The following is a 27796-nucleotide window of genomic DNA, read 5'->3' on the forward strand; positions in this document are numbered from 1 at the left end:
AGGCAGAGCAGAGGCTGTGGCTGTTTCCTGAGAACAGCTGCAGTGGTGGTGTGGGGGGATGTGGGAATAACTGTCCCCTGTGATACAGGGCAGAGCGAAGGCGGGACAGGGAGCAGACAGGGGACCAAGCAAACACACGGGCACAAAATCATGCACAGGCATCATAAGGCTGTACTGCAAAGGGACCTCTTCATTTTCATCCCCATATCTGATTCACTCAGGTCTTTCCCAACTCACTAAATGGCAATCCCATTCACTCAATAGCTCAGGCAAAAACCTTAGAAGCCACTCTTGATCCCTTTGTTGCTACACTCTCTGACATCCAGTTCATCAGCAAATCCAGTGGGCCAAGTATCCAAAATATATTCTGAATCCCCCCACTTCTGACCATCACCTCTATAGTACAAGCCACTGCCCCCTCTCCTGCCTGGATGACTCCATTCGCCTCCTCACTGGTCCCCATCTCCCATCTTGTTTCACCACGGTTTGTTCTCCACACAGCCGACAAATGGATCCATTCAAAATGAGAGTCATCCCCTGTCATCCTGATCTTCAAACACACTCATGGTGCTCTCTCAACATAACATCCCCCCTCCTCTGGGCCTTCCTTTCCATTGTCTCCACTTGGAATGATCTTCCCCATACATCCACATGACTCATCTTGTTACTTTGTCCAGTCCATCACCTGAGTGGCCTCCTGAGAGTGCCTTCTCTGGCCAGTCCTGTAGTGCGGCTCCCCGTCCAAGCCGACCATCTCTCCCCTCGCCCTGCTTTATCCTTCCGCACAGCACTGGTTGTGACATCTGATATTAGGTGAAATTTGCTTATTAGAAAATTTGTCTCTCCCACTAGGATAAGAGCTCCCTGAAAGTAGCAACTTTCTTGGTCTTGTCCACTATGCCTGGAACAGTGCTGGACACATCATCGGTACTCAGTCAACATTTGTTGGTGGAACGAATACTTAGGTCAGTCAGTTTATCATGAAATTGTATGTATCTAATAGCAAGGAGGCATGAAGTCATTCTCTCTTAAACCCCCCGGAATCAGCAAGGCCTTGAAATGTTTAAGCAAAATCTGAGAGAATTCAAGAGAAACTCACAATCTTCAAGTTATATCCTTCTTTATATCAAGTGTGACAGATAAAGCAGATTTTTTTAAATAGTAAGAATGTAGCACATTTAAACAACAAATTAATGTTTGCTCCAAAATATACATGAAACCCTATATCCCCCAAATAGAGAATATATATCCTCTATATGTACACATTGATGAAAACTAATGATACACTAAATCAGAAAGGAAGCTCTAACACATTTCAATGACTCTATATCATGATTCTATCCACCATTTCTAGCAAATTTCAATGAATCTATATCAAATATGGACCAATGAATATGGTCTACATTTCATGAATCTAGGCTATATTTTGTGAACATGACAAAATTAAAATCAAAGTCAATAATTAAAAATACAGGAAGTTAAGAAATACATATTTGGAAACCAAAAATTGGGCCTCTAAATATGCATGGGTTAAAAGAAAATTAGAACAGAAATTACTGTATTACATTTCAAAACTTGTGCTGTGTATCTCAAGTATTACTTACAGTTAAATGTATGGCCTTCAATGAATTTGCTACAAAACAATTTTTAAAAAAATAATTAAGCATTCAAATCAAGAAATTAGAATAACAACAGAGTACATTATAAATGCATGAGGCAGGAAGCAAAATACAACAAAGACACTTATGAAATAGAAACGAAGAATAGAAAGCATCTATAAAACAAAAGTTATCTTTGGAATAACAAGATGTTAAGTAATATTAACAAATAAAAAGGACAACACTACATACAGAAGAGGACAAAATCATTAGAAGTACTTTACATAACTTTGTGCCAATTAATGGATAATTTTGTATAAAAATAAATTTATCAACATTGAAGAAATAGAAAACCTAACTAAATTAATAAACTACACATTGAAAAAAGTAGCAGCCAAATCTCCTCCACTCCCAATTTTTCCCCTCAAAACAAGCGGCAGGGTTTTACAGATGAGGCTTAACAAACCTTTAAGAAACCCATAATCCCCATCTTAAAAACTATTTTATAAAAGAGAAAGTGGGAAGACAAGTGAATTAAGTTTATACCATATACCCAAAGAGAACAAAGACAGTAGAAGGAAAGGTAGAAAAACAAAACAAAGCAAAGTAAAACCATATAGGAAAAAAGTTGATACATTTTGTTCATTAAAATTAAAAGCTTTTCTACATCAAAAGATGGCATAAGCAAAATGAAAAATCTATCCCAGAAAAATAACTTCTGGGAGAAGTTATTTGCATATACAGTCTATATAAAACAAAAGAATATGTGAAAAACTTATAAAATCAGAAAAAAGGACAAATTAATGCAACAAATGGACAAAGTATATACCCAAGCAATTCACAAAACCAGAATAGACAATAAGCTTTTAAAGAAAGGCTCAATCTCATTAGTAATCAAAGAAATGCAAAGTGAACCAACAATGAGATGCCAATTTATTCCCAACATATTGGCAAATCTAAAAGCCCCATAATACCTTGTGTTGAGAAGAATATTGAGAAAGGCTAAGCTCTCATATATGGTTGGTGAACCTATAAACTGGTTCCACAACTTTGGAGCACAATATGGCAATAATAAGTAAGGATAGCGTGGCTAACAGCCTAAAAAGTCCAATTGCTGGTATATAATTCAGATAAATTCTCTGGCACATGTGACATGCTCATGAATGATTGTTGCGGCAATTTTTGTTGTAGCAGGGGAAAAAATCAGAAACAACTTAAATGTTCGTTAAGCACAAATTGGCTAAATAAATTGTAGTATATTCATACAAAGGACTTTGTACAACAATCAAAATAAATGAATTAGAGCTGCAATTATAAACATGGATAAATCTCAAAAACAATAGGTTAAGCAAAAAAAAAGGGGGGCCGGTTATAGAATATATACAATATATTATCAATATAAGACTGAAAACATACAAAGCAACACAATTTAATGTTTGTATATGGTGTATATGCAGTGATTCTGTTAGTATAAAAACATGCATAAGAATAACAATGTTGGCACTCAAGATAGTGCTAACATCTGGAGAAGAGATTGTTATCAAGGAGATGTAATACACAGCAGGCTTTAACTATGTTGATGGATGAACGGATAGATGATAGATAGATGATAGATAGATAGATAGATAGATAGATAGATAGATAGATAGATAGATATAGTATTTTTATTCCCTTAAAAAAAGATCCACTAATTAAACTAAAGAGCTTCTGCACAGCAAAAGAAACTACCATCAGAGTGAACAGGCAACCTACACAATGGGAGAAAATTTTTGCAACCTATTCATCTGACAAAGGGCTAATATCCAGAATCTACAAAGAACTCAAACAAATTTACAAGAAAAAAAACAAACAACCCCATCAAAAAGTGGGTGAAGGATATGAACAGACACTTCTCAAAAGAAGACATTTATGCAGCCAAAAGACACATGAAAAAATGCTCATCATCACTGGCCATCAGACAAATGCAAATCCAAATCACAATTAGATACCATCTCACACCAGTTAGAATGGCGATCATTTAAAAAGTCAGGAAACAACAGGTGCTGGAGAGGATGTAGAGAAATAGGAACACTTTTACACTGTTGATGGGACTGTAAACTAGTGCAACCATTGTGGAAGTCAGTGTGGCAATTCCTCAGGGATCTAGAACTAGAAATACCATTTGACCCAGCAATCCCATTACTGGGTATATACCCAAAGGATTATAAAACATGCTGCTATAAAGACACATGCACACGTATGTTTATTGTGGCACTATTCACAATAGCAAAGACTTGGAACCAACCCAAATGTCCAACAATGATAGACTGGATTAAGAAAATGTGGCACATATACACCAGGGAATACTATGCAGCCATAAAAAAGGATGAGTTCATGTCCTTTGTAGGGACATGGATGAAGCTGGAAACCATCATTCTCAGCAAACTATCACAAGGACAAAAAACCAAACACCACATGTTCTCACTCATAGGTGGGAATTGAACAATGACAACACATGGACACAGGAAGGGGAACATCACACACAGGGGCCTGTTGTGGGGTGGGGGGGAGGGGGGAGGGATAGCATTAGGAGATATACCTAATGTTAAATGATGAGTTAATGGGTACAGCACAGCAACATGGCACATGTATACATATGTAACAAACCTGCATGTTGTGCACATGTACCCTAAAACTTAAAGTATAATAAAAAAAAGAAATAAAAAAAGATCCAAAGCAAATAAGGCAAAATGTTAACATTCGTTAAAGTTCCATTGTATGTAAGTAGGTGTTTGTTACATTACTTATTCTCGATGATTTTTTTTCTGTATGTTTGCAGTATTTCATAATAAAAAATAAAAAACAAGGTAGGAGGCAGGAATATATATATAGCGAAAGGAAGGACTAAAAGAAGAGAGGATGGGGGAGCAAATCAGGTTAGAATTATCTAGAAACTGGGGGAAGGAAAACAAATACGAGAAGGTAAAACAAAAAGGACGTGCCAGACAACGAAGGTGAGCAGAAAATGGACAAAAGAAAGCCACCGCTGGCTAATGTCTGAGGGAATGAAGGCATGCCAATATCATTTCACCCTCTCTTCCACTGCTGATTCCACTAACTCAATGGCTCCCCAGGAGACAGGGCTGGTGGCAAGAGAATCCAGGGTTGCATTGATCCCACGAACATCACCTCTGCTCTCATTGCTCCCAGCAGCTGAATCTCTATCAGTGCGGAGCGCAGGGGGGCTGGGGAGAGGAAGCTTTATTTACCTGTCTCCACTTAGGCACAGTCTTGTCTGTGATTCCTGAAATCTAATGATGAGAAAGACATGTTAGCACTCCTAAGACTGCTTTTCCCTGCCATGGTAAATCGCTCCCTGAGCAACGTCAACTTTAGGAAACTATTGACCATTTAATTCTAGCAAGCAAAGCCATTTCTGCTTTCAGGAGAAATTGATGTGTATTTTGTTCATACAATATAAAGTGGAACTTACCATCTTTAGTCCCAAACATTCCCCATCTCTGTCTGTCCCTCCCCCCACTCAGGCACGGAAAGTGTGACGCCATCTTGGCCTCTCCTTCCTTACCCTCCACGTTCAATAGTTATCACGTCCTCTCACCTGGGTCCCTACCAACTGCCTGCACAGTTGGTCTCCCTGCCTAAGGCTGCCCCCCTTAAAGACAGTCCGCATTCCACCATCTGATAAAGGTTGTTACAGCCCAGCTCTGATTTTCTTACTCTTTGCTCAGGAAACACAAATGCTGCACCATTGTGTGAATGCGGAGCTCAAACTCTCCACTCCAGGATTGAAAGGAAGCCTGCTACGATCTGGTCCCTCATCTCCTGCAGCCGTTCTGCTCAGCTCATGCGATCATTAGGCACCCACACTGTCCCCACCAAATGGTCATCCTAAAACATTCCCTGCCATTTTCCACCCCTGAACATTTCCTTAAAATGTTCCCTTTGCTTTCTCTTTCCCCATCTCCACCTAGGGAAATCCAATCTAGCCTTCAGGAACCAGTTTGAATGCTGTCTACCCCAAGGCAGCTTCTCTAAAGCAAGCTCTACCCATCTCAGAACTGACATGTGCACCTCACTACTCTGTTAAAGACACAGAGTATTGTTTCCAATTCATTCCTACCTTCCAGTCATATCTAGCACTGTCCCTTACACGTAACTGGTGCACAACAATACTCCAATGAATGCATGTAAACATGCATTTATATATGTAATACCTATAACAACATGCATTTTTATAACAGATTTGATATAAACCTAACTTTAGCCCAAATGTTTGTCACCTAGTAGTTCCTCAATATGTAATTGTGAGAATTAGTGGATGACTGAGTAAACGAAGGGATGGATTTTCCTATACTCGCTTTGTAATTGAATGAGACCTCACAGGTCACTGTACATCATTGTTGGTTGCTCTATGTTCTTTCCTGAAGATCCTTAGGAACACACTTCTAGGTTCTGAATGTAACAGATAAACATTAATTCAATTTAATATGGTTCTAAAGGGAAAATACAAATACAAGAACCTGTCTACATTATATAAATGCATTGCACTTTACATTGCAACGGACAATGTTAATCACATAATTTGATGTTCTTCTTTTCATTGTTTACTGAACCCTCTTGTTTGAGTGATTCCTCTGCCTTTATTGAGAATACGCTATTGAGAGCAGCCCCTGATGAATACTAGCCCATTTGATTATTTTTTTAAAATAGCACTCAATCACCCTTCTTAGCACTAATAGCACCTTTCTCTACCAATGACTGCCACAGGTTATTAGGTCACGTTTTCTTGAAATATTCTCTCTTTCATTTATAACTTTTAAATTAACCCAAATATTTCTAACAGTGAGTATCTTGAACAGCAAAAAAAAAAAAAATGTATTGTTATGTTACTCAATTCATTGTTGAAAGGAATTGGGAAAGCTTGTGGGAGTGGAAATTGATCATGAAACCAACACATCCTCTGTGCCCTTCACAAACACCTCCTCCCAAAGGAGCCGTCACTATGCTGAGACTACCAGGGCCACCAGCACCCTCTTGCTTCTGCACATCTAACTGAGAAACGACCCTGCACAAATGGAACTCAATTTTTTACGTCAATCAACTGATATTACTTCCAATGTAATATTTTCACTCACACAGCATTAAATATATATATGCACTAAACCTTCAGTCAGCTTGAAAAGAAGCTAACAAAATTTCGCCATTTCAATAAGAGTGACTCAATTTAGGGGGCTTTGTTGTGTCTAGAGGCAAGATTTTTCTCTTGGGTTATTTCAATACCATGAGTGTCAATCAAAGAGCCACACTCTAAAGACCAAGAGAATATCAGATGAGATCCATCACCAGGCTGAATTTTGGCCTGTATTTGTAAATGATTTCCTCAGCTAGGTCATCAATCACAAAGTCATCTGCATGGAGAGGGTACTTCATTATTGTTCTATGGGGCTCCAATTAAGTGGGACATGACAAACAGTTATCACGTTGACAGCTCATCCAAGTATCAGCAATTACCACAACCCATGGCCATGAGAGGAGTGTGGGCCTCTCTGTTTCCCACTTAGGTGAAGGCTGACTGGAATGAAGTATTTCCTTCCAGCAGCCTTCTGAGCATCCGGCTTCTCACCAAGAAAGCGTCTCCTCATAAAACACTCATAGGCCCCCAATGCAACGTCTCGTGTACAATCATGAGTTTGCATCAATTTTAAATTCCTATACACATGCAGATTGACATTAGTGCAAAGACTTTCCATGCAAAAAAAGGATAATTACGTGTTTTTCTTCATTCCTAGAACTCTCCAGAAAACTTAAGCATTGCATCCGATTTTAGGTCCAAGCTCAGAATCGTAACCATGTTTCAGTATAGTATTTTGTACACTTGATCTGTGTATTTTTATATTTACACGAAAGTGTTTAGTCTCTACCATACCGAAGGAGTTGTATGACTGCATAGGAATGATAGGTGCTTTTAGCTCTTCAGGGAGGGCAACATAGTGGCATTTAAGCTGCCTTTGATTGACTAAGGTGATTTGATTTTCTCTAATAACTCACAAGAGCTGTTAGGAAAATTGGATGGTATTTATAATTCTAATTTGTTTTACTCTGTGACTCTAGGAAACAACATTGTGGTAAATATATTGAAATGTCAGGGTTATCACTTGCCACACAAAGTTTATTTTATTTTTCCCCCACTGAACAAATGCCAGCAGCTTAGCCTGCTGAGCCCGAGCTTATGTGAACTAGCGATCCAGGCAGCCTTTGGCAGTTCCGAGTGGCCATTTGGCCCACCCGAGCTTACGCTGCATAGATTCCCCGGGACGGCCTCCAACTTCAGGGTAGGCAGAGACTTTTCAATGCTGCTGGGGCCCCTGTATCCTCCCGCAGCAGCAGGCTGCCTCCTAAGAAGCTGGCTCCTCTAGCTGTTCCAAGAGGGAAACTTGAATACTGTTTTGGCAGCTTCGCAGCTCCATCCACTCTCTACCCATGGCTAAAGAAACTTTTTTTAAGTGCTAGAAGCAATGCTTTGGAATCTTCGTCCAGAATGACTTTGAGGAAAGCTGTCCTGAAAGTTGGGACTGACTCCTTTGGCGAGCTCTGCTGCGGAGCCAGATGCCATTTTTCAGCACGGCAAGTTCATACGAGGAACACAGCTCCAAGGACAATGTCCAAGGAAGGACAGCTCAAATGCACCAACAATTTCTTCATCAACAGAGCTTCAGTCCTGTGGGTCCAAATCCATCTTCCGTGGAACACAGGGATCAGTTTCAGGAATCCCAAGCTGCTATTCTCCACTTTTTCTTCATTCATTAGTAAATCTGACCAGATGACACAATTACATCATGCTTTTTTCAAACTGCATTATTGTTGGCTTTGTTAGAGACTCATTTTTCATGCCTGTGAGATGCTTATCTTCCAGATAAAGAAAGGAGGGGTGATGAAGAGTGTTTGGTCAATCAGCTAAGACAGGCAGGCAAACCAGCATTCCAGGATGCTTTCTCTCATCAGCCAGAGTCCAGCTCTTCCTGCCGCAGTTTCGGGGTCTGAACAAAATAAGGTTTTTAGGATCATCCTGGCCTGAGCTCAGCTACATGCTAAGGAATGCATTTTTAAAAATTAATTTGTTTCATTTTGCGTTTGATTTGTAGGGCTTGCTCATTCAGTTTAATCTTATTTAATAATTATGTAAAGAATATACGTAGTTCAAAAGTCAATCCTACCAAGCACTGGTCCTGTATTCTCTGTCCTTTTCTTCTTCTAGGGGTAAGCATTTTTAATAATTTTTAGTTTATCCTTCCATGACTTAAGTATAAGCAAATATATTTATATATTCCTATCCCACATCTTTCTTAGATATGAGATAGCTTATCACATAGTGTTCTGCACTTTGCTATTTCCATTTACCCAGGAGAGCACTCCTGAGCAGTCTGTATAGCTATTCCACATTTCTTTGTACAGCTGCATAGTACTCCTGGAGTGCTATGTGTCACTGTGTCATTGTGCCGTAGTTTATTCATTTAAATCCATGTGGATAGACAGTAGGGGTTCTTTTGTCTTTTGAAATTACAAATAGTACCACAATTAACAGGCATGCATATATATGCTTTCGTATTTTTGCCAGTTTATCTTTGACATGGGTTCCTAGAAAGGGGATCGCTAGTCAATGGATAATTATATACGCACTTAGCAACCCCTTTCTAGGCTTACTAGTCAATGGATAAGTGTGTATGTAATTTACCTGGCTATTACCTAGTTCCTTCCATTAGGTTTATACCATTTTTCCCTCCCACAAGCAATGTATGAGAGTGCCTCTTTCCTCTCAGGTTAACCAAGAGAGAACACTTTCAACATTTTGGATTTTTGACAATGTGATGTCAATCTCCAAGGTTCTGGTCATCAGAACCAGCTCCATATTTCATGTAGGGAAACAATTTGTTTTTTCTAAGTGCTCACCTCAGAAAGCCCCTTGGTAATGTTACTGTTACCAACTTTGACTCCCTTTCATCAAAAGAGTGACTTTTCTCTGGGAATGAATGGAAATAAAAGCCCTGCCTATGATTTAGATGACAAAAAAAATCATGTGGTCACACAGGAGCCATTAGCAAGGCCTCCTATTCATTCAACAAAGATTTACTGAGTATCTCCCATGAACCTACTGTGTGCTACTAAAGTGCTTTTGGACTAAGGTATGGGGCTGAAGGGTGGTAAAGGTTCAGAAAAAGTGTCTACTATGGCAAGATAAACTATTCCATAATAGGTTCCAAATAACCCCAGGCAAGTGTGATATTCAGTTCTCGACTAACCAGCTGTGAATAGCAACATGATGCTATTTGCCCAACTCTGGTATTTTCTGCTGCCCCATCAAAAAGGAAAATGAAGAAATTTTATATTTAAGAGGGAGATGAAAGAAAAAGAGAGAACAAAAGCCAGATAAATAAACACGAGACTTTTCTTTCTACTGGGTAGAAGGCTGATTCAACTCTACTGCCATTAACACCCAGCAACAACTTGCACATTGACATTTATCAGTAAATGTTTGTGGAATGTAGGGATCATAATTTAAAAATATCTGTGTACTAGAGGAGAAATATCTAAACCTTATTTCTCTAAGTCCTCTTACATAAAGAACGTTGCTGATTTTAACCTTCCAGTTTGGAAATATTTCTTCCCATTCATCAAATTCTGAAAATAATAATAACTGGCCTTTGTTGAGTGGTTCATTTGTGCTGGGCACACTTCTAAGCCCCTTACTTTGTTATCTCATTCAGTGTTCTAAACAACCCTGCTTTGCATGCTTTGATGCAATTATTACCCCATTTTACAGATGGGGCAAGTGAGGCACAAAAAGGTTAAGTAACTTATCTGCAATTCAGTTCTTAAGAGTTCCGAGAGTCAAGATGTAGAATTAACACTCTTGAATTCACTTGTAAACTGAGACCTGCAGAAGAATTCATTTGGGAACATAGAGTTGCTATACATAGAATGACCTTCCTATTCCTAAGTGAAACTGTCACCACCACCACGGCCAAGTCCATTGTCCTCCCCTTGCTGCATCTGCAGGCAGTTGGCCCACCTCCTGGCCATTCTCGGTGGGTCTCATTCTGAGGCAGTATCTCTGCCTTGAGGCTTTTGCTCCAAATGAGTTGATCCTTAATCTGATTATCTATGCATGCAGTTGGCCTATTCACCACTTCCCAGAAGCCTAAGCCTGGAGTGTATAGTCCAAAATTCTTTACTATATATTAATAGAAAGTACCTTACTCAGCCTTGCAGCTGTTTATATCACTGTGCAATGGTTTCCAGGATCCAGCTGTCATCAGTCTTCCCCATATGCCATCTAAAGAGAGATGAGTTGCAAGGTTCTATTACCAGGCCTCCCGTCTAGCAACTTGATATCGATTACAGCATCTAGATAATGCTGGTAAAAATGATGAAGAAGCTTGATGTGTCATCTATGGCTGAACTACCATTCTCCAATTTTTTAACAGCTTGCTCCGAAATTGAGATCATATAAGGGCCACATCCTTTTAGCCATTCCAGAAAAATGTTGAGCTTCTTAATACTATTTTATTTTCCTCTTTTTTCTGTCAGTGAATCAATTATCAAACTAAAATCAAGGCAGAAAATGTTTAGCTGTATATTCATACTAACATCAAGACAGAAAACTTGTAGCTGCACATTCATTTGCTCTGGATCTAGAAGAAAAATAAATGAATCCCTGCCTTCTCTCAATTAACGCTGCTCTAGAGAAGTATGCTGCTTTTTACAGAATACTCTAAAACCTCCTGTGTATGCTGTTATTGTCTATGTAACTGTAAACCTGATATGATGCTTACAGTATCTTTGGCTGCTAATTTAGTCCATAATCACAAATCACAATTATTCGTGATACAAAGACACAAAAGATAGAGAGATGATCAAAATAAAGGGACTGCCTTGAAAATATCTCACCCATATAAGAGAGACAGCACAAAATCAAAATCAAAATGTGATCATATAATAATTAAATGCTATTAGAGGATAATGCACAAAATTATGTCTTACCATTTTCTACATGAACATATGGTGTTTTTATAGTAGAAGAAAAAAATACATTTTTCTTACTTTAAAGCTCTTCAAAGTTAAACATGTATCTCTTGCACCAGCACTAATTGGTTGCAACTTCAGGAACTTGGATCTGTAGTCCATGAGGGTAGAGCTCATTTATCCCTGGCTACTTCTGAAGTAGGACAGAAATGCTACTTCCCTTTAAAGTTTGCAGTTACGAGTCCTTGCATCTTCTCCCCCTCAAAGCAAAGCAAAAACAAATGAACACAAAGGAAAGGAAGGTTTACATTATGGCTACTAAAAGATATGTTTCTACTAAAAGTCCTCTCATCACCTAACCACATAAATGCATGGAACTTTAAAGATGCTGTGGTTTCTTCCTAGCCTCTACAGGCTCTTTTTTTTTACTGAAGGCTTTATATGCTGCCATGTCCCGGGCTAAGAATTTAGAGATGAGAAGTCCACTTAGCATTGAGGGATAAACAGTTCACCGGAAGAGACTTCTACCACAGAACTCCAACAGAAAATGCTTCTTTTATTGAAGACACTTGGGCATTCAAAAATTCAAGTCCAACATGACAAATGTGGGGGTAACGAATAAATCCAAGATGGCGCCATCAACTGTAACATAATTGGATATCTCATCATCTAATGCTTGCTCCAGGAGTATGATAACTGCTCCAGACATATTTCATTTTTCACGTATTCTTAGCAAAAACTAAAATTCAGCATATCCCCTGCAAGACCAAAGATATGATTTTTCTCATCTCTCAGAATACTCTGGTACAAATGTTTAGAAAAGTGTGAGCTGTAGAGAGTGATTTCACAATTGGTATATGGAAAGGCCTCAGAGAATGAAGTATTGTAATGTAACTTAAGTCACATGAGACTGGATATACTTCTGGAGTCCGGCCCATTAAAATAGAACTACATGGGATCCTATTCAACAAGTTTTTCCATTAAGATGAATAAGACTAAAACGTCCATCAGCAGCAATGTCCTCCAAATGTAGCTATGAAAAATAATTAACCAACCCTAGTTTCTTGGTCTATTTCAAAACCTATCTCAGAACAGACAGTGCCCCTCTTCTATAAGATGAGACACTGCTTGCTTGTCACACATTAAATTTTACTTAATATATAATTTCTCTTCAGATACAAGATCCAAACAAGTTTTTTCCATTCTGAACAAAAATGTATGAGAAAAGACTCCTCTTCTCTCCCAATAGCTATTCTCAGCTCTATTTTAATGCAAATTAGAATTATACTTTCATTATTATGAATTAGAAATACATAATCAAAAGCACATTTGAATTTTATTTGATATAAGCCGCTTCATACCACAAATGCTAATGGACCCATGACTATACAATTCCAATTTAGGCTGGGCATGGTGGTGCATGCCTGTAGTCCCAGCTATTCAGAAGGCTGAGGCAGGAGAATGGCTTGAACTCAGGAGTTCAAGACTAGCCTCAGCAACATAGTAAGACCCCCATCTCTTAAAAAAAATTTTTTTTAAGAAAATAACTTATGAAAACAATAAAACCCTGATTTGTAGATTCCCTTGCCCTTGAAATCTTCAGAGAATGTTATTAAATTATTTTAACAAATATAAAAGATATAACCAATTGAAAAGTCTTATTGGCTACATTTTCATCCATTCTGTCTATCAACAGATGCTTATAGACTACCTACTGGAGTCAGGCACTGGACTATGCACTTGGGAACAAATAACACACAGTCATTGACCTCAAGAGACTCTTGTCTGATGTAGAAGAGAGAGGTGTAAACAAACAATTACAAAACAGTGAGACTGCAGTATGTATGGGAGCTAATGGAGATGAGAAGAGAAGGTGCCTAAGAATGTGGGGAGAATCATGAAATGTTTCATAGAGGATGTAACATGACATTAAACTTTATTTAAAATGTGAGGGGCTGACGGGCGCCTGATTATACCTATAATCCCAGCACTTTGGGAGGCCAAGGTGGGAGGATCGCTTGAGTTCAGGAGTTTGAGACCAGCCCAGGCAACATAGTGAGATTTTATCTCTACAAAAATTCAAAAAAAAAAAAAAATAGCCAGGCACAGTGGCGCGGTCCTGTAGTCCCAGCTACTTGAGGGGCTGAGGTGAGCAGATTGCTTGAGCCTGGGAGGTCAAAGTTGCAGTAAACCCTGATTGTGCCAATGTACTCCAGCCTGGGTGACAGAGCAAGACTCTGTCTCAAAAACAAACAAACAAAAACAATGTGCGTGGTAATTGAGAAACTGCATTTTAGCAGAGGATTCCATGTGTAAGTGCCAAGAGGCAGGAAAGAAGATAAAACGCATGGAAAACTGCAAGTGGTTCCATATGAAGGGAAGTGCTGGGATCTGAAGTCACGAATGTCACCGAGGAGAATATCTTGAAGAACATGGAGGAGGGGCTGTCTCAGGAGAGTCCCTGAAGGTTTTAAGTAGGGTAGGCTACAGCCCAGACCAGAGTTGCCTTTTATACAGCATTCCCATTGCAACTGGGAGGCTGGACTGGAGGAAAGCAAGACTAGCAGCCAGGAGTGCAACTGGGAGTTGATGCAGTGGTACTGGCTGAGCCCATCAGGGTATGAACCAACACAGAAGAGAGAGAAGTCACCAGATAGATACTTTGCAAGTAGAATGGACAAGACTCAGTGACTTAGGTAAGAATGTGGGGAGAGAGGAAAGATATTAAGATCATGGGCAGATTTCTTGATGGACCTTGAGCTCTTGTTTGGAGGACCTGTCTGGGAAATTCTGTCACTTACTATTCTTGGTGGGAAAATATCCCTGTTGATCTGAGAAGCTCATCTTGTTAAGCAGTGAACTTCAGAAACAAAACACGGCATGAATATGGAAGCACAGGGGTCAGGGTTGTATCACTTTTACAGTCAACTGGGTGGATAATAGTGTCGTTAATCAAGACAACGTATTAGGAGTAGAAATAGAGTTTGAGGGGAAGGAGCAATCGGCTGTCATGAATTCCATTTGGGGTAAGTTGAGATTGAGAGGTGTCTTTTAAGTTCAGATGAGGATGTTCTATCGGGAGTTGGTTAAACGGATCTAGAGTTCAGAGGACAATTGGGGTATAGAAATTTGTGAGACATCAGAGAATTGATGATAGTTGAAGCCACAAACTAGACTTCAAGAATAATTGCTGTGCTTTAGTGGTATATCAGATTTTATCAATATCGAATTCCCTTTTTTTTTTTTGAGATGGAGTCTCGCTCTGTCGTCCAGGCTGGAGTGCAATGGCGCGATCTCGGCTCACTGCAACCTCCACCTCCTGGGTTCATGACATTCTCCTGCCTCAGCCTCCCAAGTAAATGGGATTACAGGAGCACACCACCACATCCGGCTAATTTTTTGGTATTTTTAGTAGAGATGGGGTTTCACTATGTTGGCCAGAATGGTCTTGAACTCCTGACCTCAGGCAATCCGCCCGCCTCGGCCAAAATCCATTTAGCCTCCCAAAGTGCTGGGATTACATATGTGAGCCACTGCACCCTGCCATCAAATTCTTCACACAATAGTTATTGACTCATCCAATAAATAGTAATGAGCACCTTCTAGTGTAAGAACCTGAGTGAGAAGCTTCAAGTAGAACTATGAAAAAGACAGAAGCCGCCCATCCCAAGACATGTATATTCTACAAGGGGATTCAGATGTTAAGCTGGTTGCACAATATATTGTTTAATTATATTTGGGACTAGGACCACAAAGAAGAGATGTAGAGCTTTTAATGGAGAAATGAAATGAGTTCAGTGGCAAACTAGAGTTTCATGTAAGATTCTCTGAAAAGCTACTTTGAGGTAAATTTTAAAAGTGAATTAACCAGGCAAAGAGAAGAAAAGACCATTCCAGGTAGAAGTAATTGGATATGCAAAGGACCTGAGGCAGAAAAGGATGGTAGAATACCCCAGACTATGAAAGCAAGTTAGTGGAACAAGCAGAAACATATGTAAACATGCCAACTTATTAAGTTTAAAAAAGTACTTTCTTTGGGCAAATATTAAGTAAATTTGATCATAATATAGAAGTGTGGTATCCATGCCATCTGAGGTTTTATGCCTGTTGTTTAGAACTCAAACCCCAGTTGGTGGGAAAACAAAGAAAGAAAGCATAAATATAGTCTGAAGACAGAACAAATTAATATAAGAATAACTTCACTGAATACTACTGCACTCCCCACAGCTGTGCAAAGTCATGTTCCTCATAGAGAAAGTGAGAAAACAACCACTAAGATAGACTTCAACACCATAGCTAGATGGCTGTATAGACATACTACAGAAGAATATGTTATTTTCATAAGCATTTAATTATAAAATATCCTCAAAGCACATGAGATTCAGGAATAAAAAAGATCAACGGCATTTTTCTCTTCAGATCCAGAAGGAGGTCACACATTCATTTAGGGTATTTTAGCCTCCTACTTCCCCTCTGTTCTCAATATCCAACTTCTAATGGCACCTGGCTCTGCCATATGTAAGCTATCACCTGTAGCTACTTCACTCCCATAAAAACCAAGCCCCAAGATAAGACTGTGCAATGCCAACCAGAATAATTATAAATAACTGCAACAAAACATTTCCATTTCTCTCACTTCCGAGAGTATTTTGGGCTATATTTTCCAAATAATTGCTCATCTCAACTTGCCTATGTACATTTAACCCACTCAAGCCAAAGTTGATAGCAGCTGCACATCCAGAAGGAGCTTACACACAGTTGAGGGCATTCAAAATTGTTTTATGGATGAGGCAAACATTGTCTGAGACATTGTGTCATGCCCTACCGTTTCTGCAGATTTCCAGGAGACCTTTCATCTTACCTAATGTTTCACAAAGGACATCGCTGTAGCATCTCCACCTCCTCGTGGTTTCACATATAATGGCTGCAGCCCTCTCTCGCACTGCACCATGGGGCTGCATGGGAAATCCATGAAAGACCTTCAACAGATCTGACTCCGGCAAGTCATAGGCCCAGAAGAGAGAAGCACATGAGCTTGTTCCTTTCTAATCAAAACCAAAATCCAGAGCTTCTCCACAATATCATAAAAGCAAAACCATCACATTTGTGAAAAAAGCAGAGCATATGGTAATGGGATCATTAAGATCAGCCCTAAAGTATGTTCACAAATATCATGACAGCGTTGTGGATACTAATTGCTGTCTAAAAACACCACTTCAGCCTAAGTGCTAGTATTAGACAAGGGTACATTCTATGAAATCTTGTTGGGCCCTTAATTGAAAGGGTCATTAAAAATTTACTGAAGGGGATACTGGAAACACTATAAAGGACAAAAGGTGTGTTTGATGCTCCATTCATTGTCAAGGATGCCACATCAAGTGTCAAGCGCTAGGGGTCAAGATAGGAGAGAATAGATTTGAAGGCAATGGTACAGAGAGCTTTTTTACATGAAGACCAAGCCCAGGGCTGCCTGACTTTAGGCTCTGTGAAATACACTGTGATGAAGCATTGGTGGTCCAACACACTTCCCATCTAAGAAATGTACCTACGAATTTACATCTTATGAATATTTGATCCAGCTACAAATATGAAAAAAATCAGCAGTCTCTGAATTATTTCATTGTTTTTGCCAAAGTCCTAAATTATTTTTCCTGTAATAAAATAAAATGTATTGGGTGGGAACAAGAGTCCAAAAAGGCAAATACCAACTCAAGCCCGTTAAAACTAAGGTTCCAGCCATGCTGATTTTCTTTACGACATAAGCGGTCTATTTGGCTGATAGCAGCAGAGACTTGGGTCAATACTGTCATTCCCGCCTGCCAGCACTGCAGACTTCATGCATTCTCCCTTGAATTAACTTGACCACAGGCTATTTCTTGTAGGGTATAATGAAGAAATTGGCCAAAGTTCCTGCAAGAGATATAATGTTGACATGAATTCTTTAAAACACGTAAACAAACCTTGAAGACTAGAAAGGTCATGGTGAAAGAAGCAAATTTCTTTGCTTTAATATTTATGGGAAGAAAAGAATTCTAATCTGGGAAGTGACTTATGAGCAATAGCAATAGGTCAGGGCAGAATGTCACATGTGACCATGGGGACCAGACAGGTTACTAATCTTTGGTAGGGACTATGGGGAGATGCTGTAGGTGTGCTATGCTGTGTGTGTGTGCGCGTGTGCATGTGTATGCAAGTGTGTGTGCATGCTAAAACAGCAAGATTAAAACATTCTAACCAAAAGCATTTGTTCTATGCTGAAAGTTCACAGAAAGATAGTACACTTAACATTTGAGAAAAATAAGATTTTTAAAAAGTGAACAAGTATGTTCTCGGTAGTTACAGAGACAGTTGGCAAGGAAAATCCCCTGAGGACTGCCAAGTGTGTCTTGATATCCAAAAGAATGAATGCTGAGCCAGAAATGTTGTGAAATGGGCTCCATGATTTCATCCCCTGATATTTATGCCCTTGTGTTGTTCCCTCCCACTGCGTGTGGGCAGGACTGTGAGTCGCTTCTAACTGATCACATATGGCAAAAGTGTTGGGATGTCCATGACTCCGTGTATGTGTTTACTTTACATAAGGCTGTAATCCTTGTCATCAGAGGAGAGTATCTCCCTTGCTGGCTTCAAGAAAGAAAGCAGCCATTCTGAAAAGACCCATGTGGCAAGGAACTGAAGGCAGCCTCCAGCTGATGGGCAGCAAGAATCTTAGGCCCTCAGTCCGGCAGCCTGCAAGGAACTGAGTGCCAGAAGTGGATTCTTCCCCAGTCAAGCCTCAGATGAGTCTACAGACCTGGCTGACACTTTGAAAGAAGCCTCCTGAGACTCTGAAGCACAGGACACAACCAAGATTTGCCCAGACTCCTGACCAATGAAACTGACATAATAAGTCTGTGTTGTATGTAAGTAGCTAAGTTTGTCACAAGTATTATTACACGGCAATAAATAATTAATACAGAACTAATACTGATGCCAAAGGCTTTGACTTTGACTCAGTTCTTTTTTTTTTTTTTTTTTTTTTTCTTGGATATGGGATTTCACTCTGTGGCCCAAGCTGACATGCAGTGGTGCAATCAGCTCACTGCAGCCTTGACCTCCTGGGATCGAGCAATTTTCCTGTCTTCAGTCTCCTGAGTAGCTGGAACTACAGGCATGCGCCACCGTGCCTGGCTAATTGTTTTGTTTTTATAGAGACAGGGTCTCACTGTATTGCTCAGGCTGGTCTGGAACTCCTGGGCTCAAGGGATCCTCCCACCTCAGCCTCCTGAAGTGCTAGGATTACAGCACACCCAGACTGACTAGGTTCTTTCATCCCTAGGGGCTTCTCCTTTATACAATGTGATCACCCACATGTGCTACCAAAAAATCCAAAGAAGATTATAACAAAGCTATAGAGGGCCAGATTTTATGTTGAGATATCACTGAATGGAACAATGTAATACATAGAAGAAATTATAGAATTCACAGCTGTGGATCTCCATTTATCTTCCAAGGAGAACGAATTCTGACTTTCTAAAGAAGCAGTAACAATCCGTCTTCTGTGGAATATAAAAAAACATAGATGTGTCTGTAATGTAGCCTATGACACATTAGAAGGAGCTTTGGAGGCAGACAGATTGAGATTCAAATCCCAGTTTTTCTCTTTACAAACTTGGATAATATATTGAGTTTCAGTTTACTCATTCAAACAATTGAAACAATCAAACCAACCCCAGTGTTGAGAGAAAATGAATAAGATACATAACTTGGGCATCAACCACAGGAGGAAAATAAATACTAGTTCTCCTCCCCTTTCTTTATCCCATAAGATTAATGCATCTTAGATTTTAGAAGAGAATATTTTAAAACAAAATCAGGGAAAATACAACACTAGAAGGAAATGTGGCCCAAGAAGTGTTAGATGCACTAAAAATGAAAACCTGATTATATAATTATGAATAGTATTAACAAAGAGGAATTATCCTAAGAAATCACAGTAGTTGCTTAGAGTACCCTCCAATAAATCCTTCTTTTTCTCTTTTTTTTTTTTTTTTTTTTTTTTTTTTTTTTTTTTTTGAGACCAAGTCTCTGTTGCCCAGGCTGGAGTGCAGGGAGTGCAGTGACGCGATCTCGGCTCACTGCAAGCTCCACCTCCTGGGTTCGAGTGATTCTCCTGCCTCAGCCTCCCGAGTATCTGGGACTACAGGTGTGCACCACCACACCCAGCTAATTTTTGTATTTTTAGTAGAGACGGGGTTTCACCATGTTGGCCAGGATGCTCTTGATCTCTTGACCTCATTATCCACCCACCTCAGCCTCCCAAAGTGCTGAGATTACAGGCTTCATCCACCACACCTGGCCAATAAATCCATTTTTTAAGTGTGTGAATGAAAAAGAAAGGACAGTTGTATAATCCAAGGTTCAGAGTAGGAGGAGGAAGAGGAGGAGACAATGGACCACAAGAAGAGGGCCACAGAGACCACAGGCCAGAAAGAAACTTAGGCCAAGCTTGGTGGCTCACACCTGTAATCCCAGCACTTTGGGAGGCCAAGGTGGGTGGATCACTTGAGATCAGGAGTTCGAGACCAGCCTGATCAATATGGTGAAACCCTATCTCTACTAAAAATACAAAAATTAGCCAGGCATGGTGGTGGGCACCTATCATCTCAGCTACTCAGAAGGCTGAGGCAGGAGAATTGCTTGAACCCAGGAGGCAGATCACGCCACTGCACTCCAACCTGGGTGACAGAGCAAAACTCTTTCTCAAAAAAAAAAAAAAAAAAAAGAAGTAAACTTAGCCTGGCAAAAAGTGCAAAGACAGAAACACATCTACTGTGCTGTATTCAAAACAAAGAAGTGAAAAATAAAAGGAATACTATCTTTGGTTGGTGAAGATGTTCAATATTGTCAGGTAGTACAAAACAAACTTCTTTTACTTTGCACTCATCTTTACCAAGAAGGGCGATCATCAAACAGAAAAGAGAAGAATAGACATAATTAAGATACAATCAAAGAGTAAGATTATGGAGATAATAGGAAAATTGCAACTTGGCTCAGATAATTACTCCCAGGAGAAATAGTTTGCAAATACAATTGGAGAACCACTTCCAGTAATTTGTTTAAAATCTTATAGAACCAGAAAAGCCAAAAAACTACAGATAGGCAAAAAAATTGATTTTTAAATAGTAAATGCTTGATAAATCTTGATACTGATACTCGACTAAATTCTCTAATGGATAATCAAACAGATGATTGGTAAGCACTTTGAGAGAAGAAATTATCATCACTAGGAGCCAAAATGGGTTCACTTAAGAAGATGTTAGGCCAAACAAATTTTATTTATTTCTTTAAAAAGTGACTGCATTGGTAAATTAGAAGATGCTAGAAGCATACTTATAAGATCTAGAAATTAGAACTGAAATAATTATTTTTTATTTTATATTTAGACTAGAGGGATAGGACTTGAGAGAAGTGCTATCTTCAAGTGTTTCAAAGACTATCATGGTAAAGGAAATATGGTTCATCACATGGACACAGGGAGAGGAATATCACACACCGGGGCCTCTCAGGCAGTCGGGGGAAGAGGAGGGAGAGCATTAGAACAAATACCTAATGCATGCAGGGCTTAGAACCTAGATGATGGGTTGATAGGTGCAGCAAACCACCATGGCACATGTATAGCTATGTAACAAACCTGCACGTTCTGCACATGTATCCCAGAACTTAAAGTAAAATTAAAAATAAATAAATAAAAGAAAATATGGTTCATGTACACCATGGAATACCATACAGCCATAATAAAGAATGAAGTTATATCCTTTGCAGCGGCGTGGATAAGACTGGAGGCCATCATCCTTAGCAAACTAACACAGGAACAGAAAATCAAATACCCCATGTTCTCACAAGCAGGAGCTAAGCATTGGGCACAAATGGATATAAATATGGGAACAATAGACACTGTGGACTACTAGAGGGTGGAGAGACAGGGATGGGTTGAAAAAACTACCTATCAGGTACCATGCTCACTACCAGAGTGACAGGATTTGTGCTCCAAACCCCAGCATCAGGCAATATTTTCATGTAACAAATCTGTACATGTACCATGTATTACAAGGAGTTAAAATTACTGAGCATTGCTGCACCCTTCAAATCGAAGCCCGGATGACTTGAGGAGTCTCTCTGATCCCTCGGGTTTAGAGTTGAAATCCTTGCTATATGTTGCTATCACGCATTTACATTTCCACGATTGTAGTGTTTTTGTCAGAATGTATTATGATTACTTGTTTAATTGCCAACCTCTCCAGTGGGATGTAAGATCCATAGAGCAAGGACCAAATCTATCTTTTTGGTTTGTTTTATCCCCAGGGCCTAATACCAGACCCCATACATGGAAAGTGCTTTATAAATACTTGCCAATGGAATGAATGGATGAGAAAGTAAAGGAATTTTCAAAATTTGTGCTTCACAACGATGTGGTTTTCATCTCAATATCAGGAGGAACTGTCTTATAATTAGGAAAGAAATTATAAATTCCTCATTCTAAAAGTGTTCAAGAAGAATATGAAAACCAAATGATCCATACAGCGTTCCATATAGTGGAATGGAAGTTCAATTCGATGGCCTCTAAACTCCCTTCTAACTCTACTCAAAAATTCAAAGCCGTATCACCTTTTAACATAAAATCAAAGTGCACAGCCCCAGAATTCCAGAGGCATAATAGCTGCGCTAAACAGTGAGCTCCTGAAGGCTGGTTTTATTCTTTTGTTGTCTCCTACCTTGCCTAGAACAGAGCTTTGCCCAAGCTGACAGTTAATAACTGTTGATAAATAAACGGCTGCAATAAATGTAGATTGTTTCTGAAATGAAAACAACAATAAATATATTCAGTCTGACCATCTTATTTCACAGAAATAAGTTCTTTCCCGAAGATTGAGGTGACTTCTCAAAAGTCATCCAGCTACTTGGGGACACAGCCAAGACTTTATACAGTTTACTACTATTTCCACCAGTCTAGGTTGCCTTAAAGACTCTTTACGGAAACAACTGAAGACAAAAAACCCAAGGACTCAAGACATCTAGACCATCTGGGGACATAAAAAGCATCTCTATAGTGAAAAACCAAGGGATCAAGTCATCACTGTAGTAAATCCAAGAGGGATGTTGACCAGGATCAGAAGAGATAGCACAGAGAACCAGAGGTTCATTGCATTTCCAGGTGATCCATACAGTGTTTTGTACAGTGGAATCGAAGTTCAATTCAATGGCCTCTGATCATTGCATTTCCTAAAGTAAATTAGGGCTAGACAAAATAATAATAACAATAGCATCATATGTTAAGGCTCTCCTCAAAGGGCTGAGCCAACTCATTAAAGTTCAGTGTCTATAACTCTACAACATAAAGAAAAGTGGGCAAGTTACTGTCACTTGGTTACCTTGGTCAAATAAAAATTCAGTTGTAGAATGTAATAAAGGAGATTTTTTTGGCCTGGTTCTCTGCATATACATATAATTAACGTATATCATGACGATCAATTTTAGGGCCTTTCTTATTTCTACTGGTGGTCTATATTAATCTAAATCACAAAAAAATAGGAAATCATTATGAGACTTTTCACTCTGTAGCTACAGTCCATAGGTCCAGGATCAACAGAAAAGTTTTACCCAGCACTATTTCCTAGGACGACATGCTGTTTCTTTCCTTTTGTAGAACTATTTGACAAAATGACAAACTGTTGCATTTGTCCATTCAAAGGATATTCAGAGAATGCCCATTGCATGGTGGCCACTTTGATGAGATACATTGCAAAACATAGTCCCCTTAACAGTCAAGAAGGCCAGAACCAAGGACCGGGTACTGTGGTCATTGCTTCATTAGCAGTAGATCTGGTTCTATGGGAATCCAAACAAGGGGGAACGGGGCCTGCCAGAGGAGCTAATGCTGGAGGGGAATCTTGAAGTAACAGTAGAAGTTAGCTGGCCAGACAATGGGTCACCATTGTTTCTGGCATAAGGCAGAGCATTTGCAAAGGCACAGTCATGGCAGGAACTTCAGGCAATCTGGTGTGGCTGAAGTTTGTGGATCATTGAAAGGAGGTGCTCTAACCACTCTGGTCATTTAGCTTGGAACAGGGACAGTCAAGGACTTTTTCCTACTCTTTATCCTCCCTGTCTCTATGTGTGTCAGGCTCTCTCTCATGCTCTCCAGAGGTATTACAATAACTTCCTAACTATGCTCCCTCCTGCCAATCTTTCTTTCCACTTTTCAATGCATCCTCTACACTTCAAAAGATTTCACTTTCCAGAATGCAAATCTGATCATGTCATTCTCCAATTCAATCTTTGTCTATGAGATAAAGTCCAAATTTCTTGGTGCAAAGCATGAACATTTTCCATTCTGCCCTCTTGCCTTTCTAACTTTATCTGCAAATTCTTCCCACCTCACAGCTGAAAATGCAGCCTGGTAATGCATACATACTCAACATCCCCTCACATCTGCTGCACCTCCTCACACCTCTGACCTTTGTACCTAGTGTTTCCTCTGCCTACAATGCTTTTCACGGAGAGAGATCAAACTCACCTTCAGTAAAGCCTTTCCCCACACGACTACAAAGTCCTTCCTCCATCTCCCCGTAGTCCCCTATACAAATCTCTACTCATCAATTTGCACAATATATTGGGTCTTTGTAACTTCCCCACCCAGAGGAATATCCATATCTCAGTTTTCTTTGACTTACCATTACCCTTCAGAATTACCCAGTACTTGGCAAACAATAGATCCTTGAGGTTTGTTAAATGAATAAATGAGCCACTATTTCTTTATATTAAAATTGAAACCCCTTCTCAGTTTGACTTTTTGTTTAGACCCATCATCACCTATGTCTGAACATGGACAACGTTCCATCTCTCCCCTTTGATTTACACTTCTTGCAGGCCCTGCCTCACCTGTCAATCACCTGTTTTTTCCAAACCATGGTCTCCAAAATCACCTGAAAGTCCTCCAATGCTGTGAGGATTCATCAGTCATGCAAAACACCCTATGGGTAAATAGTCACAAACACCTTCATTAAAAATAACCTGTGCATGCTTTACACATCCGATAATGATGTGTAATCTTGAGTGTGAAAATTAAGGTGAAGCATATCTCATAGTGCTTCCACAAACAAAAAAAAAGTGCTTAGAGAAAAAAGGCCTAAAAGTTAGTTCTTCCTGCCCTGGGATAAATGAATGTGTATAAACAGGAAAACCATAAGGAGTCCATACACTGATGTTCCTAGGAAGAGGGGAAGGGACACTTGTTCACTTTGTGGAGAATCAGCAGGAAGAAATCACACTGGACTGCTGTTTATTCCTGTTCCTTCATGTGAACTGGCCCAGAATCCCTCCATTGTCCAAGGGAACAGATGGTAGGGAAGGGGAGTATTTACATGAAATTCCTGTGTTAAATTAAATCTGAAATTCACATCCTAATTTCACAACTCTTTCCCAGAATGTGGAAAAATACATTGAGGCATTGATGGTTCAAAAGACTGAGTGGCTTCTGTAAAAGGTAGACTCAATATTGTGCAAATACAGATATATATATAAATATATATCAAATGGAAATTAATGTACTATTTGAAGGTAATCAGCAAATCAGCAATTCCACAATTATTTCATGGTCATGGATTTTGTGTTGATGCTGGTTAATTAGCCAAATATGAATTATATATGTATATTTTAAGTAAGTGTGCATGCATATTAAAGGATTTTTCCCTTTATTTCATTATGAAGCAACTCATTTGATGTGGCTCTGCATAAAGCTCTAATACACATCAAAAAGCAATCAACAAACTCTTCGAGTACATCAAGCAGGATAATTTAGATGGTTTTTAATCATGATTATGAAAATATAATTAGGTGGTTTCATGTTTGTTGTTCAGTACATGTAAGGAAAAGTGATTCTCCAAATAGAAACTGTGGGCAATATTACACAGAAACCACAAGAGAACTGTGCGCATGAGACACAAGTGTGAGCACATGCTCACTCACACGTGCATGTACACACACACACACACACAAGAGGGTCCCTTTCTTTAACACATCAGCAGCTCTCATATTTAAAAAGAATATTATTTCTTTCATAGTGTCAAAAGAAATCTTATTTAATAAACTGATTATATAGAAGTAGGTTTGAAAAATGCCTCCCTTTAATGTCATCATAAACTTTAGCCGTTGCCTGCAATTTAAAACAAATCCTCCCTGCCATAGCCCCTACAGAAAGAGTGGGGAGGCTCATCAGGGCTGAAGCAGCGCATGTGTCATTAGTGACCACTGGGAGTCGGCACAGTCGTGGATCTGCACAGCTAAATGATTATGCACTCGTGGCTTTTGGTAATCCATTTGAAATAAACCTCATATTTATCTATCTCCAATCACCCAGTTTAGAAGTCAAAGGATCTGTAAGTTCTCACACAGAAGGATGAATCACACACAAGCAAACTGCTGTCTCATGCCCACCTATCCAGGCATCCCCTACCACGGCCAGGAGAGATGACATGAGGGACTTAAAATTAAGGGACCCCATTCCCCCTGTCCCCCATGGTCTCTCTTGCTCCAGAGTTCCCTGGTGGGCTCTCCCAAGCCACATTTTTTTTTCCCTGTGCAGACAGAGTTGATTACTGGCCCTCTTAGAAAAATCCATCCTTCCTAGTCCATCTCAGAAATCATGTATAGGAGCCTGGGGTTGTGCTTGGAAGTAATTTGGTCACCAGCAAGCTGGCCCCTTTTGTTGAGAAATTCAAAGAGTTGCAGTGCCATGACTTTAACGAAGCCACAATTAGAGCGGCTTTCTTCCAGCACTGTGTGTAATCTGTTTTACCACAGAAATACAAAGTTGCTGTCTATGCACACAATTTTAGCATTTCTGGTTTTTATGCCATCTTACTTACAAGAAACTCCCAGCTGTTATAATTTGTCTCATCCATCGCTCTCTTGTAGAGCCAGCCTTTGTTCCTTTTTTTCAGTGCCAGGAACTTGCTGGGTTTCACCTGATGTGATTTGTCCAGGCATTAATAATGCATCTTCAAGATGCAAGATGCATGAATTCCTTTAGTAACGGATCTGCTGGCAGAGGGCTGTATTGTATTGTACAGTTTTGCTGCAAAAAAGGTAAGGCAAGGGACAAAAGGAAGGTCATCAGCCTTGGGAGTGAGGGTACCAGTTGTTTCGGAAGGTCATTGCAACCAGCTCATAGTAAAGGCAAGGGCATGCTGAGGAAAATAAACATTCGACCAACAATTCCTTTTTTTAAAAAAAAGTTATTGCCAAATCTGCAACTCATAACTCGTCCCTATAAATGAAAGTGAGTTGCACATTCAGATGACTATTCAGGAAGTCCAGGATGCTGTCTATCTTCATGTCTTACTTGGTCTATCAAAGGATATTTCCTCATTCTCCCTTTGGATTTTGGAGCACACTCCAGCTACCTTCTCAGTGGCCTTGATGTGATTGTTAGTGCTACTCATATGCATTTTTTATCCTCTTGCATTTGTAAAGAGCTTGTATTTTCAAGTGCTTTATAATCATTAATAAGTTATTTCTCACAATTATCCCAATAAGTAGGGCAGAGTTCTTTTCTCGATGTCACAGTTAAGGAAAAAGAAGTGCAGATAGGTCACAATGCCAAAAGTTCACAGGGAGTATGCATTCCAAAGTTGGAATAAGGTCACACTTAGAGGGCTACCCTACCTCCAACACCAAACAGCTACCTCTGGAGTGGGAATGGGAACAACAGAAGGCAGAATGTGGAACTCAATTAGAAATAACCAGGTTGCTTAGTGGACACATTCATAAACCCTTCAGAAAATAATCCTGCTTCAGATGACCAGGTTTTGAACTCAAGATTAGCAGTGCTACCTGGTTCCAACATCATAGGCTTTCTTAAGAAACCATGAATTGCCTGTGTAATGTTGAAATCAAAAAGTTCAGCCATGGACTGAAACGGTAGCTTGTGCAGATGATCATTTAACTTTCAGTTTCTATGAGGACTCCTGACAAGATTTGTCAATATTCAACCGAACCACACTTTCTGTACAGTCATTAGAGTAGGTTCACCTGCCTCCTCCTCTCATTCTGCCAACCTCCCACCCCCCCAAAAAAAAAAATTTCATTTAATCAATAACATTTGCTTTCAGGGCAGCTCTCCTTTACTGCTGTTCCAT

This window comes from Pan troglodytes, chromosome 17, assembly GCF_028858775.2.
Source record: "Pan troglodytes isolate AG18354 chromosome 17, NHGRI_mPanTro3-v2.0_pri, whole genome shotgun sequence".
Lineage (NCBI taxonomy): Eukaryota > Metazoa > Chordata > Mammalia > Primates > Hominidae > Pan > Pan troglodytes.